We start from the raw sequence: 21,410 nt of genomic DNA on the forward strand, positions 1-21,410 counted from the left end.
ATCAAATAGATTTAAGAGAGCAGAACTGATGAACTCTGCTCTTACTCTTAACAGAATAGCTCTGATCTTGTTTAAGTACTGAATAGATGAGACGCACTGACCTCTGTGTGTTGACCTGAAGGTAACCATATTCATATCCCTGAATGAATCTCTAGTTTCTTAACACACAAGTGACAACCCCTTTTCTAATAAAAGTCAGAAATACTTTGTTGCTGAAATTGATGCCTTTATGAGAATCTTAACTACACTGCCAGTATCTGCATTTACTCAAGCAAGTTCTATTTATAAATAGCAACCTGAAATTCAGTTCTCCAGAGACAGGTAGAGGTAGGCCATTGCAAAGGTTAGGAAAATGGGGTGGGAAACAAACAACAAATCTCTTTTGTTTGCCATGCTCTGTTGAGAAGTTTATGCAATTGTGTCTCATCTCCTTAAATATATAGCAATGCTTATATCCATCCACGCCCCAGTGCAGGACAGTAACTAACAACGAACACACTTCAGCTTTCACACCCTCGTAAGACTGTTCTAACAGAAATCATTTTTTACTGTTCCAACTTATTGGTTTAAATCCAAATTATACTGGGGTATGCAAGTTCATAATAAATAATTCACATAACACTGAACTATAGGGTGGAAGTTGGCATAGGTCTAGTACTACCATTGAGAGGTCAGGCAAGGTAACAAGGAAACTGGATGTCAACCATTCATCCGACAGAACAAAACCACTACTTGTGTTCTTGATCTACAATTAAACACAGCACCATTTAGCTGAAAAACATGTTCATGTTTGAGTTACCTCTGCTACTTCCGACTTGTGTTTACTGCCCTACTGCCATCCCCAGTTCTCACTCCTCCACCTTCATGCCTGTTCTCATTCCCCTAACAGAAGTGATTATGAGCTTATTAGTAATGCATACCAACATAAGTTATTTCACTTAAAAGTGACCCAAACTTCTCTCTTCATTCCCCGCACAAGAGTATCAACTGCCTTTTACATATAGGCCACAGAATGTTTCAGATTAGTTTTGAAAATGTTGGGGCAGGGACGCACTTTTGATTTTTTTCATGATTTTTACAGTCTAAAAAAAAAATGTAAGCATGCACTTCTGACACTACAGCATAAATCTGTCCCATAACTCTAGATTAATATTCCTCCAATGAAAAGTGAGAGCTGCCAGAGACCTAGGTACTGAACAACAGATTAAGGGCTATATCTGAAGTTGGATCACACAGAATTGCCTCACAAAGAGAGTTGTCTCCCATTATTACCACAAAAAGAATGCTTTTCACTTAAAATAGTAATGATCAGATTTTTTTTTTTAAAGAAAAAAATTCATTTAGTTGTCATCTTTTATTTTCACCTTGTACTGTATTATACAAGATAACACAATTAAAACAGCTTTATTGTAGTTGAGGTTGTAATTTTTTTCCCCATCTTCTCAATAAGATTAAGCTCATCTCATTATTCATTTTGATTAAAACATCTTGATTTACAAAACTGGGGGGAAAAATAGGTCTTCAATTTGCTCTCAGAAAGCAGTTCTGAGGTTACACTGCAACAAAAGACCACAGCCACGCCAACTAATTGACATTAAGTAGCAAAATGGAAAACGGAGAGAGTTCTTTTGTATGTAAAACCATAGTGGCCAGTTAAAAATTGACAAATGTACAAAGGGATGAGATAATTAACACCTCCTAGTTCTCTTTTTGGTCTCTAAATTACAACCTTCTTCCTCATGCTGGCACACTATTAAGAGTCATTTTGTTCTTGCAGTAAGTTAGAGATCTGATGCAGCATTCCCAACTACTATAATTTATTATAACAACTGGAAACATTGTAGACATAAAAAACACCCAGGTCACTCACTGTCAGTTAATATGAGACTACATATTCATAACAAAGAAGCTGTTATAATCTTAAAAAATTGCTGAAATGAGAAATGAACCTAAGGGCTTCCACATAGTGAAAATGAGAATTTAGCACCTCAATATTTTTAAAGTTTTAAATCCCAAACTTCAGTATTAGAGTCTTTGTTTCCTCTGAATCTCCAAACTGATACATATGGGGACCCTGATCAGTAGACTAGGATGCTATACGTCATGAAAAAAATGCCTCACAATCCCCCAAAATGTCCAAAATGCCAGAAACTAAAACAAAAAAATGATTTTTAGAAAAGTAAGGCTTGCATGTCTAAGTCACACTCCTTTCCCAGATCCTACGCTCAGCATTTGAAATCAGCAAGTCTGGTTCCACACGTAACACACCCAGTATCGCTTGCCCTTTCTGTCTCCATCTGCCTCTAGTTCTAGTTTTCTTTTTCCTCTATTATGGGGGTAGCAGCTTTATATATCAGTTATACTTGTTCCTTGAGTAACAATATTGTTAACAGGTCCACTTTGCAGGAAGAAATAGTAGATTTTGTCAGTAATCACTTTTTTTTTTTTGCCTTCATCAGCACATATTCAGACACATTCCTCAGCTTAGGATTTCCTTAAGTATGACGGAACACAAGAGAGTGTGAAGGTGGGTTGGGGTTTTGTTTTCTCCTGAAGGTGAGAAATTCCTTTTTAAAGGATCATCCTGAAATAGCTTTTGTAATATGCATTTCAGAATAATTTATATACTCCAAAAGATATTTTGGAACGACCTATGTTTCAGAACATACAGATACCCCAAGCAAATCAGACCTGGCCCAATATGTGAAGAGTGTCACACTTTTATATATGGTAACAATACTAATTCTGAAAAACATCAAGATGGAACTGCAAGTCAAAGACATTCAGGGAGACTCATATGCCTGACCCAAGAAGAGGGCATGAAATGGGAAGAATTTGAGACCAAGAAGACAACATTGGATTGCAATTCTTTCTCATACTCACAGCAGTAAAATACTATATAAATGCTAAATTTTAAACTGAAACTGACTCATTTAGTCTTAAAACACCACTTACTAGAGCACATTATCTGGAAAAGCAATTAGTATACTCAAGTGATTTGTATGATTCAAATACATGAAGTACAATTCTGTTTCTTCCCCCAAAGAAGTACAATATACTGCAAACAAGAAAACCACCCAAATTGCTCAGCCTTCCCTTCTGTACAAAATTTCAGTAATATTAATTGAGAATTTTTAGTGGATGTTTTCCATATAGAAATCAAATAGATGAATTACATAGTTACAATACTAGGAAGTGTAAAATGATGCTGGGGAGGGACTCTTCATTAGGGACTGTAGTGACAGGACAAAGGGTAACGGGTTAAAACTTAAACAGGGGAAGTTTAGATTGGATATAAGAAGGAAATTCTTTACTGTGAGGGTGGTGAGGCACTGGAATAGGTTGCCCAGGGAGGGTGCGAATGCTCCATCCCTGGCGGTGCTTAAGACCAGGTTGGACGAGGCCTTGGGTGATATGGTTTAGTGTGAGGTGTTCCTGCTGATGGCAGGCAGGTTGGAACTTGATGATCTTAAGGTCCTTTCCAACCCTAACTATTCTATGATTCTATAAATGCTATAGTTTTCACATAGATGTTTCATGAAATGTGTTCTTACGAGCAGTGAAATATCATTGAAGGAGGAAATATTTCTCTTATTCTCTCTCTTTGTAATGATCTTACTTCTAGAAAAATCTCATTTACAATATCAGTTATAATCACAGTATTGGCTGGCTGACTAGACATGCTGTTATTATATAGCATATTCCTCCTGCAGTGAGCTAATATTTATGAATTATTTCAGAAGTATTTTTAAAAGGGTAAACATGAGTTCTCTATCACAAAGCAGCTTCATAGAAGTATTGACATGGCAATTCTTGCAGAAGGAAACCCACATTTCACTTTAAACGCAGAAGTACCTGGTTCATACCTGCTATTGGTTCTTTGCATGTACAATGACTACAAAACACCAAAACTTAAAACATTTCATGATAATATAAAAATACAGCTGCAGTTAAAATCACAGAAATAATTACACTCACTAGAAAATTCATTTAAAAGATCCCTGCAGTTGCCATGTCTTATAGCTTAATGAATTGGTTCTTTTCCTTTAATTTAAAATCAAGCATGAGATACATAATAAAATGGAGATGGTTATACATTTTATAGCTACGTTAAGGTTAAGAAATAAATATGCAAATAAGGAATTGCAAATTGCATTAGAGACCATGAAAGCAGGCAAGATTTATAAATATGAAGGAAGTCAGCCCTGGTGAAGACTCATGCAGCTCCATTGACATTCTTAATAAATGCGTATTTTTAGAAACGCATTTATACCCATTCTGTTAACACCTTGGAATCTGTCCAGTACAAGTACACATTTCCAGATTCATTTTCTTCCTAAATTATTTTCAAGAATTACCCTGAGCTGTTGCTGTGACTCTTCTGTTTACTTTAAGATTAATTTAAAATTTACCACTATTTCTATGTGACAGATTTTCCTTTTGGTGATATTTTTCCCTCCTCCATACTGTTCATTGCTTATGTTATTGTTTGCAAATTCCACTTCTGTGCTGACTGACTGAAATCCAGAAAAAAATCATCCTGTTCCCCAAAATGGCAAGGTCTGAATCCTGCCCTAAGAGTCAACCCGTCAATCCTTAGCAGAGGTGTTAGCGCAGAGTCTTCCCTAGGCTGAATGCGTTGTGTGTGGGGAGGGTTGTCTTACCAATAACAAACAATCACAGTGAGGAAAAGCTGTTTTTTAATCCCCAGACACTAAATCCTAAAGCTCTAAGAAACATGACTTTTGTTCCTTGGTTTTTTTCATTTCTTGAGTGAATTCCTAGATGTATGGTTGTTTTCAGCCTGCTTCTACCCCAAACCTCCAGGAATTCATCCTCTCCTCTTATCCATCATTATTCCTTCACCTTTGTGAAGTCCCGAAGGATTATTTTAAAGTTGAATGAAAACTAACAACCAAGTAACAGGAAAATGTAAACTAGAGAACTCTAACTTGTCAGGTGAGATAGTACCACAAGCTCAGTCATCTGCCAAGCAGTCCGCACACAAGTACTGTCTGGCCACACACAAACAACCCATTAACTACAGCTGCCTCTTCCCAAGGTATTAGGGAAGACAAGGTAGCTGCCAATGCTATAAAGGCTAAGCAGGACAAAAATCACTGTAGACACAAAAAAAAGCATTGAAATTACACTTGCCACAATAGATGAAGAGATCAGGCAGAGGGACAAAGGATTTAAATCTCCAAGACACCAGGCTTTATTTTTTTTTTCCCACATATTTCTAGTTGGATTCTACACATTCAATGAGAAGTACACTGTGGCTACTCCTTTCTCCACAACTATATCACTAGTTACTGAATACCAGGGTCTTTCTTACAGAGGAGGACAACGACATAACATCTCCAGTGAAATTCAACATACCTTTGAGTACTTCCTGAGCTTTCCCCACTATTTGTGCTATAATGAGTTTACTAGCATAAAAACCCTGACTCTACTAACTGGAATGATAATACAAGGAAATAGTAAAAACACAGCTTTACATACCTGCCAGTGTGCAAGGTGAGATCAATTTTTTTCTTAACTGATTCAGTGGAATTTCTTAAAACAGAAATATAGGGAAGGCAACAATCATGGTGCCAGAACAAGCTGTTTCCATGAAGCCTTCTGAGAAGTTTCCTTGCTATGAATCAGTACAAGGTAAGAATCTACAAAGCCGATGTCCCATCAATGTCTCGTTCTCATAGAGTACTGTAACTGCCCTAATATCTGCTGGAAGGGTATCATGGCAAGACACAGATAGCTGAAAAGATTTTTGGAGAGATAACTTGTTGATACAGGTACAGGATGGGCCAAGCAGTTACGATGCACAGTTCGATCTGCTGTTCTGTAACAAGGGAACAACTGGGCGGGCATGTGATAATCAGTGGTAGCATTGGCTGTCATGACCCTGAAACAGGGTTAAAGATCCTGAAGTGAGTGAAAAAGACCCCAGACATGGGAAAATAATAGGGCAAGTTCTCTTGGAACACACTTCTGGGTGCACAAAGGAGCAGGTTACTGTGAAAACTCAGCATGGGCTTAACAAGAGTAGGTCCTCCTGAACCAACCTGATTGGCCAAACTCAGAACCCAGAGGAAGAGTGGATGGGTGAGCATAACACCAGGAATGAGCCAAAACTGGAGAAGTTTGTGGTAAAAAATTTAACAGATGGCGTTATTAGTCTTGCTTTATCTACAATTAATATTTAGACTCATAATATTTCAATTATATTAAGAATAAATGATTGTCTTTACTTACATGAAGCATATGCTTATCGGCTTACTTATATGCATCCTCTTTGCCCATAAACAAGATTTTCAGCATAACAGAAGCTCACACTGTTTCAGCCCTAGTCAACATTGGCCCCTGGGTCCATACTACTCATTTAAGTTGCTGGAGTTGTGGATTCCCACATACACCTTTGTGTGCCTTAGCTTTGTAGAAAGCACAAGTGGAACATATCCTGGGAGTGTGCCTTCTAAAGGCAAAAATTTACCACTTCTGTACAGGATCTATTAGATACAGTAGATGTGTCTTGCAGATGCAGATGATAAATATGCACTGCATATTTATGTATGTATAACAATTTCATGTAAATGAAAACCAGCCTTCTGCATATTCATGGAGTGTCCTTCTGGGCTCCCAGCTGAATAGGAATGCCTTGTGCCCAGGAACTGGGCCACCTGAGCTGCCACCTGCAAGGGCAATCCAGGGCAGAGGGTAACTGAAGTCAAAAAGAAAAATAACAGATGGAAAATCTGCTAAAATAAGTTCTGGGCATAACCCTCACCCCTTCCACACCCAACATCAAGGAGAAAGGAACAAAGAGATAGGACAGACAAGGAAGAAACTGAGGCAATAGAGGCACGTAGTGATATGACTGAAGCCAATTTGGAGTCCTAAGGTGGAAATCTCCAATTCTGGCCTGTGCTGCCCCTGTGATCAAAGCTCCCTGCTCATCATGCATGACTGCTTCCCCGTGGCCCCCTACCAGGCATTCCTGGAGTTTCCCCACTTGTATCCTTTCCCTGAGGACAGTGCAATATGCAGCCTGGCCTTTCAGCAGAAGCATCTTCACCCAGCTCAGACAATACCAGCCAGCACCCAGGCAGCCCTCCCCTGCCACTCAGATCCACTCCTGTTGGCAAAAAATAGACTCACAGAATCAACTAGGTTGGAAAAGACCTTTAAGATCATCAAGTCCAACCATTACCCCAAAATTACCGAGTCCACCACTAAACCATGTCACTAAGGGACCACTCTTTTTTCCTTCTTTTCTTTAAAACACAAAACTGAAACCAAGCAATATTGCAGAATGATTTACCAGCATGAGAAAAAGGTCGGTATTTAATAAACACTGACAACAAAAAGTGCAGCAAAGCCTCCAGTGAAGTTGGTTCACAGTCACCCAGTTCCAGAATGTGCATGGACTACACCCAAAACCAGAAAGGATGTAATGTGTAAAAGGATCACCTTTTATACAGGTGTCACAAGCCTCTCAATAATTCCACCTGATCAATAGGGGCTTACTTCTTATACATGGTTTTCTGAATAGTTGACAGTCCCATCAATAGAGCCACTTTCATTGTGAGATTATACAAAGGCAAGCACAGATGCAGTTCTCAAAAAAAAAAACAACAACCCACCCTTATTTGCTTTTTGAACAAAACAATTCCATGTAAGAATATGCTGGTTTATACGTTTCAAGACTGAGTGTTCTCCTCCTCCTGCCTGTTACTCAGGGAGACTATATGATGGCATGGTCACCATGGAAACAGTGGACAAACTTAAGATGTTTTCGTTGCTGTAGATAAAAGCCATCTGCATCGTTTTCTCATTCGTTTCTCACACCACCAGCGCAGACTCCCAAGCCAAACCATAGCAGCTGTGGTGCTGCACAGCAGCCAGGAAGCCTGCACCGCTCCCAAAGCATGCACCACAGTGCACCCCTGCACCAGCTGTTGGGGAACAGAGCAAACCACCTACCATCACAACAAAGTGTGCCATCCTTCCTCTCCCACCTCGTAAAAGCCTACCTGGAAGTTCTGACCTTGTTCTAATAGGGAAATGTACATAGTTTGCCTAAACACACACAAAGAGGTTGGAGAGTGTTTGTGCACGTTTATACAGAATATATTCCAACTTGTATTTTGATTCTTTTACTATGGGTCTGGGTTACTTAAAAAGTAACCTTACCAGAATTTTAGGAAGTTTCCATTTTCCTAATTATTAAACCAAATTTGTGGTGTTGTTACATGAACATAACCTTTCCATCTGTTAAAAAAATTACATTATTGCAAAAAGCCAATTTCTTCACAACAGCACTTCCATTAAGAAGACAGACAACTCAGAGAATGCTTCTAAATTTCAACAATCACTTGTAATTCTGTTTTGATCTTTCAGTGGGTAGAAACATACTGTTTAATGTTACATGCCTGTTACCTGCTTACACTGCCTGTAGCCTATAAATCCTCTGAGTCCTATCAAAAAAGTAATTTTCTCATTGTAATTCATTAAAGTTGTGAGCTTCCTACAAAACCAAGACCTGCCTGTAATTTAAGGACAGTCACCAAGGAAGCAGCTGGTGTTTTGGACAGCAGGGGTTTCTTCCCTGCTTGTTTACAGCCAATTCTACCCGAACAGTCTCCAACACAATTCTGCCCTAGGCTGTGATCAGGCCACTTCTTAAGCAGCTTTTTAGTAAGATAAATACTTTCTTTTTGCTCTCACATTAAGGTTATTTTTCCAAATGCCACAGCTTCTTTGCTGAATGGATAAACCAGAACCAGGTATACTCTTGGAGTAGACGTCTTAATGTTCAACTAAAAATGGCTATAAAAAGTTCCTGCCACCACCTGATATTTTCATTTTTATTCAGCCACCAAATGATTCCCAAATCCTTGCTACATCCATTGTCATCATACCCAATATCCCACTGATATTGTACATAAAGCAAAAATACAATTACCTGTGGTAGCTCAACCTTCTGAATTAAAGAACAGAAGTAAATTTCTGTTAGTTGTTTTCAGATCTCAACTTCAAAACGTAACAATTTAATGTTAAAATTTATTAAACTTTCAAATCGGTGAGACAGCCTGAAATCAGTTGACAGCCAAAACTATCTAGGTTAAAGAGAAGTCAATATAAGCTATAGAGAAAAGATAACTGACACTAAAAAAAATAATATTGAAATTTACGGTTTGCAACTTTTCTGCCAGATTTGCTACATCCACATTCTTTTGTTTAACTAAATGGAGGCAAATAAAAGGAAAATTAAAGTCCTAGTACAATGGAATGGTGATTCCACTCAGATAAAGAATCTGCTATTGGCAGATGCAGGACACTGGATTTTTTTTGTCTTTCCTTATCAGCCTCCTAAGAATGCAGCAGTCAAAAAAAGTTAGTAGTAGGAAAATTGCTATAAGACTTCAGCAGGTTTGGGTCAGTGTGACATTTCAGGCCCTGTAGACTCCTGAAAGAATGTGTGCCTTAAGCAGGCAGAGATCAGAAAGAAGAAAGTGGGAGTCTCCATAAGATGTTATAGTTTTATCTCCAGAATGACCAAAGCTGTCCTTGAGATGATTGGCCCTTCTGCAATGTTATCTATCAAACAGTTTTGATTATTTAGTTTGTTTTTGTGGTTTTTTTTTTTGTCCCAGCATTGTAGCTGGAAGCAGGGACATTTTCATCCTTTTTGTAGATAGAGCACTATAATTACAACCATGTTCACTAATCCAACCTACAAAGTGAATGTATCTTATACAGGCCATTCCTAATAAGTTTAAAGATCTCCTTCCATTCATCTTAAAGACGAAATCATGAGGCATTCTGTCACAATTTGTAAAAGTCCATAGGGAAGAAAGGACTTATTTTTAGAGACCAATCTACCAGCCAGAGTTTAATGAAATCTAACGGCTGCATGTTTAATAATATAATACGGAGCTTTTCCAGACTTCCTTATGTACTGTATGCAGCAGATAGCACACAAGCTTACGACTTCCTCAATGGAGCAGAAGTGATGCAAAGATTTAAAATCAAAGCATTTATGATGAGATTTAGTTTATGATTTGAAATTCTACCTGCCATTTGAAGTATAACTTCTCACTCTTTGATAAATCTTCTTTATCACTGTAGAGAGGAGAAATGAGTTGTTTTACAAATATTCTTTGTGATACAGGCTAAATCAAGCCAGCTAAATATCTTGTCTCCAAGTTTCTTACTGTAAGTCAAAACTTTATCTAGAAGGCTGGCTGTGGAGAAATCAATGGTGTTTGGGAACACTGACGTTATGTTTTGGAATCACGGTAAGGTGCAGAGCAGGATAGGACCAGCTCAGAGGTCAAGGAAAGGAGGTGACAACAGACCAGTTGAAGGAGGGACTATCTGAAGAACTATCATTAAGAAAGTAGAGGTAAACCAGCCAACTGTAAAAGTCAAGGACACTAAACAAGCAAGTCCAGGAAACACCATGTTTACAGAAAGTGAGATACACAGCAGTGGAAGGCCTTGCAGCAGGGTGCTTAAGAGCTGTTGCCAATGAAACAGATAGATGAATACTTCTGTTTAACAGACCTCTTCCTCATTTGGTAACTACAGATGCTTTTGGATACAAAAGACATCCATCAACACTACAACCAATTCTGGGAAAGCAAAGGGCAAGGATGCAAAAGAATGTTTAGGTGCTATCACGTATAACGTTAGGAACTAGTGAGAGATACATAAACATTGATAGTACTTTGGCACTTAAGTACCCATGCTAAGCACCCCAGGCAAGAAAAAAAGTCAAATTATATTTGAGTGCTGTTTTTCATATAGATATACATATGTTTATTGTCACCTTATTCAGATAGCAAAATAGAGTGCTTTCAGCCAACCTACATCTTCTTCCGTTACCTTTTATCAGAGAGTATTTACTGGGGTACCTCAGACCAAGCAAGCCTCAAACCTGTCGCCTTCCTTCTACTCTTCCCAAATGGTTGGATTTTCTCTGTTTACCTGCTACTACACCCAAGAGCAGGATCTGAAACGTTCGCAACATTTAGTTGAAAAAAAAAATAAAGAAAAATAAAAATGGTGCTTTAATTACAGCATAACTCCCCAGTCCAACACTCCTGGAGCTGCCCATGTCTCCCCAGACATCCCAGTTCTCAGGATGATCTTTACATCTACCTGGTTGACAAGCATGCTTTCTGAAGTCTTCTAAGGATAGATAGCTCTATACACCTTAAAATACAGTGCCGTTACTTTCAGTGATAATGCAGCCTCGTGACTTAAAAGGACAGTCAAGCCTTTAATCCTTTAAAATTACAAGATGAAAGAGAGGATTGCGGCAATATTTTTAAAAATGTCAAAGTGATTCACATGTCTAGTTCTTTCCTGAGATTTTGAGAATGTAGGCTTTAAAGTTGCTTAACAACTTATTTTAAAGGACCCAAATCTCTAAATAATATTTATATAATTGGAGCATGCTTATCATTAACTAAGAGAGCATGCTCAGAACTGATTTTTCTTAAAAACACTTTGAATAAAGAAATCAGAAGGTAAAGGAACAGTAGTGGTCAGAATTTTCCAAAGTCTCAGTACTGAGCAGCATGTATTACATGTCAATAATTGGATCTCACACATCTGATAGAAACGTAGATTGCTTAGAAGAAAAAAGTTTGGGTTTTTTTGCTTTTTATACTTGCAATATAAACTTTTTCTATATATTTGGAGAAATTATAAAGCTACAGTTGGCACCCACTCAGGTCACTGCTGAATACCAAATAACAAAGGAGACTGAGAGGTCTGGAGAAATAAAAAACAAAACAAAAAAAAAAAACAACAAAACCACTTAAAACAAACAAACAAACAAACTTCTGTCTGTTGATTTACTCATCTCTCGGAGCAGGAATCAGAATTTCAGATTGCAGGACATTCAGCCTTTGCTCATGCCATCTGAAAGCTCTTATGACCTACTTCTCCTTTGAGCCATGACACAGGAGATTGATCCTTCACTTCAACACTCCTACGCCTGCCTGACATGGGAGACAATCCGACTGGTCTCTTAGAGATTTTCCCTTCCAACATACATGCAAGTATTTCTTTACTAACACTAAATATTATCCCCTGTGCTGGACCAGTTACTAAGCAACTTCTTGCTGCAATGGAAAGTCAAATTCTTGCCCTCCCTTTTGGTGGCTATTTGGCTTTATGCAGCAGCAAGGAATGCATCTTTCACTGGACCTTACAGTTTATATCACTGTGAATAAAAACTACATGAAATACAAACATTTTAGTAGGCTAACTGTAAGTAGTTTATCACTGGCTCTTGACTGAGGCCAGATGCGATGAGGACCAGAAACTCTCGCATGCCAGCAGCATTGAAACAATTGTAGACATTCTGCAGAGGACAGGAGCCTCCTAAGTCTTGCTACCTGACTACAACCTACATCAAAACAAAGTTGAGAAGAAAGTAGTTATTTATCAGTTGCCCTTATATTACGTTTTCCTTCTGTGTCTCAAGGAAAAGCTGTTCTATCATAGGCAAAAGTAAAATGAAAAAAAGTACATATACTGGTTTTTTTTTCCTCACACACATTTTAAAGTAGTCTAAGAATCTGGTTAGATCTTATCAGGCTGGCATCTATGTTACATCTCTAAAATGCCATAAAGCTTATGTCTATTCACTTTTGCAACTTATTTTCATCAGATCAAACAAAAACTCACTCACTAGATCTACAGGCCAGCTACTAGAAGGAAATCACACCTTCATGCTATGCAAAAGCCACATGTGCTGAAAAGACATTTGCTTTTTACCTCTCACAAGAAATCAAAGATAATTAGGTAACCACCATTGCTATTTAAACAAATTGAAAACAAAATAAACCCCACGAATCTCTTCCAATTCCCATAATTCTTAAATTCTAGTTTATGATAGAATACTGAGTTTTAATAAGTTTTATATTCAGTTGACTTTATAATCAACAGAATTTTTTTAATGCATGCATTTAAAACTTTAACTCAGAGAAATAATACTCTGGAACATATCTAACCTAGTTAAGAAATGCAGGGCTAAAAGACCTCATGAGATTACCTCCTTGATCCTCAGTCAGTGCATATTCACAGCTTTATATTGCACAAATAGAGATCTTGCAGAGGAATAAAGGGAGCCTTATTTCTCATTATATATATATATACACACACACACAAACATACATATATATATATATGAACCAGCATAAGGAAGTCTGTTAGCTTGTTTTTTCTTTTTCCCACTGTTCTCCAGAATGTAATTTAAAGCTTTTTGTCTGAGCTATTTTTAAATGTTTCACTTCATTGCTTCCACTAATTTCCATTAAGGAAAAGTTTTCTTTACTTTGCTTAATCCAATTATTAAACAAGTGTTAAATTAAAAGTTTCATCAGGGGATTAGGATGGAAGAAAAAAAAAAAAACAAACAACTGTTCAGCACTTAATGTTTTCTGTCTAAATTTCCATTTGTATCATGTTTCTACCTATAAATACCATTGATTGCACATCGTGTTAGGTTTAATTAAGGTAAGATTTCTGCTTTTTAGAACAAAAAAAGTAATCATAAATCCCGATTTCCCTATTTCATTACAAAAGTTACTCCACTTTCTCAGGAAGGAGACATATTTCCTATGTTTGTAGGGTACCAAGTAAGCTTTTGACTTTATGCAGTGATACTGAAGTCTTCTCTCTAGATCATGCCTGTCCTGAAGACACTCAACCAAGGAGCAAGACCTCACCCACAGCCTAGATGTCAGCTTGACCAAGTGAACAGCATGAAAGAGCAGCTCTGCCTAGCACACCTCAACAGCAGGAGACCACTGCTCCTGCTCACTAATGCATCACACAGGAAGTCATGCCCAAACTGGAGGGCTGGAGGGGCAGTAACTTGTTTCTGAAACTGAGAAATCATCACTGGAAATAAATCATGTGTTCTTACAGATCTTTTGGAGAAGTATACAGCTCCATTCTACCCATAGTCTAATGCATAGGCTTAATTTAGCTTTACATAAATTACCATCTGCAAGATGCCCCTAAACATTTTTTTTTGTCTTTGTAGCTTTCCACATATAGTTCATTCTGGGCAATATGCTGAGTAGCTACACAAACATTTTTCCATCACATTTATTAGCTAGTATTGTTTCAGAATCAGTCCCAGTTTGTTTTCCAAGTATATCATTGCACCACAGCATGATTTAAGAGCTAAATTGTCACACAAATCCAACATTTTAAATCCTAGCTCTGGATTATTTTACACAAGTTGCTTAATTACCAGAGTTTCTACTTCTTCACCTTAAATCCTATTATCAGCAAGGTTGGACTCTCGCCTTAAAGCTATGAGATTCATAGCTGATTAACTACGAGTCCTCCTAAAACCTTTGCAGATCCATATGTATTTTTCTACTTAGAATTTTTAAACTACAGTTTAGTAAGGCAGATTATGTGAGAAATCTCCCCCTATTCTCAGTTAAGTGTTTTGTATATTTTAGTTTAGCCTCCTCTGTCTTGGCTTGGGGGCTCAGATAACCTCGTATGTGATAACTGTGGGAAGGAAAGGGAAAGGAAGGTTGCAGAGATCATCACAGAAGTAGCTAATAAAGTGCTTTAAGATGCTAATAAAAATTGTTAGTGCGAAGACAAACACAGATGCAGAGAAGAATTGTTTTTCTGTGTAAGTAGTAATGAGTTTACTGGGAATACTAGGGGTTTTTGCATGTTCATTGCAAGTGACCCAAGAACCTCATGTAGCACATCAGAATCATCACCAGTAAAATCACTAAAGAAGGTCATAGACACAAAAAACTTCAAGGTCTTTTGCATTTCCTGTCTTTATTTCCTTATGTAGCAGCTTGATGAGATTAAAGATGCCACTCAGTAAGTCGGCAACAAATAGCCGATCTTTGTCTGAACTAAAGATGCCTCTTGCTAAGATCTCAGTGCTGACAGCCTAAAGTGCAAATTTGCAGACAACTTTGAGTACCATATCTCAAATGCCACTCAGCTGGAAAACTGGCAGTATGCATGGACTCAGGGACAGATTTATTAGCAAGTTTCAAAATTAAGTTAAAAAATTAAAATAAAATCACAGAAGATTTAGTTTGCAAGTGTATAACAAAGATAACTTCTGGTCTGAAGTAACACAGCAAACATACATACACTATGTTAAACAGCACATGAACAGCTGTCTTTTCACTATGAAAGACATGACTGGGTTTCAGGAAGCACCGAGTAGTCTATTTCCTGCCTTATTACCATAAATACACCAAAAAATCTATGTGCACTTGTACAGATATTGGTCTATGAACGTCATTTGTTTCCCTGTGATACCATCTGACAGCAAAGCCTTCATAAGTCCTCACCTGAATTATAGACTTCAGTTAAATATATTTTGGGTTCATCTTTTGACACTTCATTTTCAATAGGTTAGAAAAGAAATATAAGCCTAATACAACCCACATCCAAATGACTGAAAATTAGCACTTTTGCTTTATGCAGGAAAAATAAGAAAAAATAAAAATGTAGTCCTCCTCCCTGAACAGCTTACATCAGCAAACCTTTTAGGGGTTCCCATTCAAATCATGGGCCTCTATTTCAATTCAGCAAGAAGGAATGCAAATGTTACATTTTCAAATCTATGGATGTAGGATAAATTACTATGCTAGGAAAATAAAAGGTGCAGGTGCTGATCTCTTTTCAACTGATGATGTATTGTATACTTAATAAAAATGTAAACACCATGCTGACACACACGCAAGCATATACAAGGCAGAGCATTGTCCATAAGACAACTGGAGCAGTTTTTTTGCTCTTGGTAGTACTAGCAACGTCTTCACCAGCACGTCTAGTTGTGGCTGCTAAATCTGCAGCAATACCCAGCAATACTCTGGAGGCAATGGGACCAAGCAGAAGACTAAGAGGCATAGCTTGTAAGGAAGGGTCAAAAGAGTGGTAACAGTTTGCCAGAAAGTAAAATTAGTAATCTTCCAGAGTCTTCAAGTAAGTGATAAATTAAAGGAGCTTGGGTATCATTTTCTCCTCCCTGTTTCTTGTCAGTAAAGTATGTGCTTGCATCAAAATTTAAGGTAGAACATTTCCTGTGCCCAATACTGAAAGCCAGAATATATGACTAGAAGAGAACATGAATCTCTATCATAGAAGGGTTTTAAGAATAGGTTAGACAAACACTTATGAGAAGTGACAGTTACAATAGATCCATTTATATTTGGATGGATATATGGAAAACATAGCCCCTCAAAGGCCCTTCCAGCTCTCTTCTCTCCAATTTGCCGGACAAGGATTTGCAGAGTTTACATTACCAGCATAACCAGAACATCTCACGTCTTTGCCCACTCCACAACCAAGTTTCACGCAGCTTTCAAGAAATTACTACCCAGGCAAATCAGGGTAGGAGACAACAAATAGCAGAACTAAGATCCACCAATCAAACGAGAAGGCAGCAGTGTGGTACGGCACCTTGTTTCACCATCTACAGTTTCTGGCCCAGAGCAAATTAGCTTATGAACCCAACAGTAACAAAAAGGTGAAGGAAAACATTTCAGATCTGCAAAGATGTGACAGGGTATTCAAAAGCTCCCTTCTTCACTGAATCCCAGCTGCCAGACAACAGCACTACAGGCAGTTGTAGGGAAACACTGATGCAATGCTACAGGACCCCAGTAAGTGCTTTGGGCACAGGCCAAGACTAGAAACCAGTGAGAACTGCAAAGCTCAGTTTACCAGCGACTGACCTTCAAACCTTGACAGATTTGGCCAGTATGAAAGTCTCTCAGTGACAAACATCAACAAAAAGTAGAACAAACAGCAGTGAGGGCAGCCAGGATTCAAAGGAATTTTACAAGAAAAGGTGCAACAAGGATACTTTATATTTAAAAAAGCCAGCATACTAAAAAGCCATAAGCTGATGTAACATTATATACATTTCTGAACAAGGGACTAGGCGTAACATAATATTTTTCTTAATAACTGTATGTACTTTCCTTTCCACAGCCATTATAGCTACCAAGGATAGGAAGCTTCTGATACAATCAAGGCAAATGAACCTCTAATCTGAATTGGGTCAAACCAGATGAATTGATGGTGACTCATTTCAGAGAATGTACCTTAGCAAAGTAGTAAGAAAAGCTGACAGAATTTATCCTCCCATCTAAAGTAGAATCTCCTTCACTTGCACTTTACTGAAAGCATGCAATCTTTCTTGTGACTGCTGTCCCAGTTTTCAGGTATTGTTGTCCTGCTGCATGGGGTGAAGCTTGGAGTCATTTCAAAGCTGAAATCCAGGGAAACAAAACCCTTTTCTTGAAACACTGGGTGGTAGGAAGACTCGGAGCTGTTATCCAGTGTTTACAGTGGCCTTTGCAGAAAACTGCTGAAGTATACTCAGTTTACTGCTAATTAAAAGAGCTGATTATCTTTTCAGGGACATACTGCCAATGTCAGAAATAGTTTCCCCTCACTGGCTCAACTGCATCTGTGTGTGCTTTCAGACCTTTTTATTTTAGCTGTTATGTACTAGATGATATTGAGTTTGACTTCTCAGACTGCAAAATCCTGCTGCTATTCAATATTTGAATCGTTTAGTGGGTAGCATGAAAAAATGTTCAGCCTTAGAAAGTATTCTCTAGACATCATACTTTATCGGCACTCAGCAGGAGCATTAAACCCACAATGACTTTTGTATTAATAACGTATGGAGATAAAAAGTCACTGCATCAATCTGCAGGCTGGTATCACAGTGGTAATAAAACTTTGGAAGCAGAAAAGGGAGACTGGGCAAAAACCTGTAAAAGTTAGCACGGGAGTCTGACGCTTGGGTACTAGTATGAGCACCAGCCATGGTTGCTCTGCCCCTAGCTGACCCTTAGCAAAGAATTGAGGGAGCAAGACATAAGCTTGCAATTCAGCTCTTCCTGTTTACAGTCTGGCTTCTTGCCAGAAACCCACTCTCATCAGCACTTCAGTTCAATACAGGTTAAGAAACAGAGAGGCTGAACCACAGACACTTGCCTCATTCTTCTGACTATAATGAAGATGATAATTTTCAACAGCCAGAGGAAATCTTAAAATCAATAAAAGCAGATGCATCAAAACTCACCTTCCAACTTTTAGGCTAATTGCAATGCAAAATTGCCATAAAATTCTAAGCATAAACAGTCATAAACAGACTGACTGCAATTAGGTACATGGATACTAATCAGAATCAGCTACAGCACTTCTCACATCAGCCACAGCTATGCAAATGAAAGAGAGTGCAAAGCTTCAAGGATTCCTTAACCTTTGCCAGGTCACTCTTTCCCCTCTAACATTTTCACAAATAAAAGAAAGCCAGCAGTTCAGGCACACAGTTGTTTTCTCCCCCTATCACAGGAGGTGACCTTATTATTAGACTGCCACATCAACAATTCTTTGATGCATCTCTGCCCTTACACTGTCCTGATAGTAAAGCAAAAACATCAGTAACCACAGAAGCTAAGAATAACCACTATGCCATGTTTTACATATTTACAGTACTGTTATTTATAAGCTACCCCCAATTTCTGAAGCTAAAGCTTTGACTGTGGTGCTCACCTGGCACTACTGCAGGCCCCTTGCATGGAACTAATTGCTCATAATATGCTGTGTGCACTTACAAGCCACATCATGGCCCATGACATTATATACCCTCTCTTTGCACAGGGCTGAAGGACTTCATTCCTTCAAGATCTTTTACTTCTCATTTATACCACAATAAGCTAGCAGTAATTCAAGTCAAGTGAGTTAATACAACATGGAGAGACTGTATCTGACCTTACAGTTCCTAGTATAAATTTAAACCATTTCATGTGATTCTGAGAAAAAGACAGAGGGAAGGGAAAGTGATAGCTACTCTTTATCCTGTCCTACTTAACTCAGCACACAGCTCTAGTGTATTCTACTTCCATGAATTCTTCTAGTGAGGTCAATATAAGTTCACACTGAAGACAATTTCTTCTATGATTCTTTATAAGTTCATTATTACAACATGTACATACTTTACATACCTCAATAAACTTGTTTCCACGATACACCTATAGCAAGAATTATATCATCAATTATATCAACATAAAACTAAAGCCCAGAGAGAAAGGATAAAAAACAAAAAAACACCACACACTTACTACTAATTTTGGGTGCTCAGTCTGAAAGTGCTGAAAACTGCTTTTTCAGAAGACTTGCTTCACAGTGCTCTTCCATGCTCAAAGCCAAGCTACTATTAACTTCAGCTGCAGCTGCAAGTACTCAGTGCTTCTGCAAATCAAACACTGAGGTCGCAAGTCAGCAACCCAGAAAATGAGAGCCACCTGTGAAAAGCTGTGTTCCTCTGCTGTGACTGGTACTGCATTAGCAGAAATGCTTCTTCACAGCCGCTCAGCTGTGACCGAGGATAGGCAAGAGAACTGTTTGCTTTGTGGAGGGCTGTTTTTTATTTATTTTTAATAAACATTAAGCTATTTACAAACTCAGGTTGTATTCAGTTAATACAGAGCTTGAAAAGTGGGAAAGCTCTCCTGGTGTCTTCCCACCAAAGCAGCCCTGGTTGTGGGGTGGAGAAGTACTTGAAGCAGCCAGCCTTACTGCTGCATAGGCATCAGCATTGCAGAGATGTTGGCAGGGCTGTCACCTGCCATCTGATCTTCCTTTCAATGAGAAACCAGGTTGCAAAGAGTTAGTGCAAGCTCTTGGAAGTAATTCTTGTTTCCTACCTTTGGACAACTTCCTCTTTCGTGTCCCTGCCCGTGGCAGGGAGGTTGGAACTAGATATCTTAAGGTCTTTTCCAAACAACTGGAGAAGAGGCTTGGATAGCCCTGTGGGACACTCACCAGCAGCATCTAGGATCCAGCAAGATCTGTGCTAGCTTGCAGGTGTATGGCTTTACTTCAACACAAAAATTGCACTTGGGCCACCTAAAAGTTGTGAGCCTCAGGAATTCAAGAGCAACAAAAGCTTGTGTTCAAGATATGGCAATGACAAGCTAGTCTATCTATCTCAGTTGTGGTCCTTCTCTCTCTACAACAGAAAACCAAAACAATTATATTAGTTGGATATAAAGTCTGTAGAGGCTTTTAGATCATTTTACAATTCACTCATGATTATATTCCAAGTGATGTTCTTTTTGCCAAGGCTCAAGCCTTTTAGTAACTCTCCTCGTAACCAGGCCATAGGAATAATTCAAATAGGCCCCTAAGGACAACAGTTTAGTGTTTATTCTTTCAGAATTATGGCTGTAGAGGAACATGACTTGCACTTCCATTATATATAACCTCACTGCTACTCACTGTATTTATGTCTCAGCTTTAAATCTCTTTGTCATTAAGTGCTAACCAATGCCTCTGGCCACACACAAGGAATACAGTAGTAAAATTAAGGTTACTTCTGGCAATGCGCTGAAATTAAAATTTCCAGAGAAGTTCTTTATGGTTCAAGTAGTTATTTGAAGCTTACAAAACTACAGGAAGCTGTGTTACTTTGCCCCTTCTACTTCCAATCTCTTTATTAATCGTCCTTTTATTCTTAGTTAAATATAATGGCATTTTGTAGATACCGGTTGCATAAAATTCAGACTGACGAACAGCAATTTTATGTCAGTAGGCTTCCGTCTTTTACATTAACCACGTTCATAAAGGACATATTCATTTTTTCTCACATTGTTTTTACTGGGATACAATGACTTTTTTTCAGTTATAAATACAAGGTTTACAGTTGCTTTGTTCAGCTCTCTATAGGATTTTATTTGTTACTTTTTAAATAGTTTGCAGGTTGCACGTCTCTTGGTACGTTGTCTGGAATGATTTTTATTGCCTTATCATGATCACCTTGTCTCAACCCATTTTACTAGGTCACTGACAAACTGGTCACCTGTGCGTTTAACTCAGTCGCTTGTTCTTTGTTGCTAGAAAGCACTCTTGCATGTGTGTATTATTGTGCCCTTCACGCCTTACCTCTGTTTTCAGATGCTAGTTGCATTCTTGGTTCGCTAGAATATTGAAAGACCCAGAAACCTGCATATCTCTGCATAGTAGTACTTGATTTGCTACCACTGGCTTGATGCTTATAATCACATTTTCAGGTGCTCCTTGTCTTCAAAGCTTCATTTGCTATAAACAAGACAGTCTATATACAGTGTGACACAAGCTGCACTGGAAGGCTGCCTTTGCCTTCTGCTGGTGTTTTTCTCCAGCCTACTAATTCTTTCTGCATGCTTTGTTATTCCGATATGCTCCCACTTACCTATCCGTCTCCATCGGGGCAGGTGGGAACAACAACAAAAAAAAAGCAAACCCAAAGCCCAGATTTTTGGCAGTCCTGAAAGGTTTTTCTGCCTTGTCATTGTGGAAGCTGCACTGCAAAGAGCATTATTTAT

General features: G+C 38.4%; 1 protein-coding gene across 3 annotated transcripts in view; it reads right to left on the reverse strand.

Annotated features, from left to right (window-relative positions):
* The window catches only part of GABBR2 (gamma-aminobutyric acid type B receptor subunit 2), a 448,751-nt gene that overhangs the window by 376,968 nt on the left and 50,373 nt on the right, over positions 1 to 21,410 (reverse strand). The window contains exon 1 of one of the 3 annotated variants that reach the window (XM_062608974.1): positions 19,167 to 19,277. The exons of the other annotated variants lie outside the window; for them this stretch is intronic. The gene's annotated coding sequence lies outside the window, so the exon portion shown is untranslated. Of the gene's footprint in view, positions 1 to 19,166; positions 19,278 to 21,410 lie in introns of those variants that run through there. 3 annotated transcript variants of the gene reach the window in all.

This window comes from Pezoporus occidentalis, unplaced genomic scaffold (genome assembly GCF_034315485.1).
Source record: "Pezoporus occidentalis ecotype Australia unplaced genomic scaffold, CSIRO_AGI_Poc_V1 ctg132, whole genome shotgun sequence".
Lineage (NCBI taxonomy): Eukaryota > Metazoa > Chordata > Aves > Psittaciformes > Psittacidae > Pezoporus > Pezoporus occidentalis.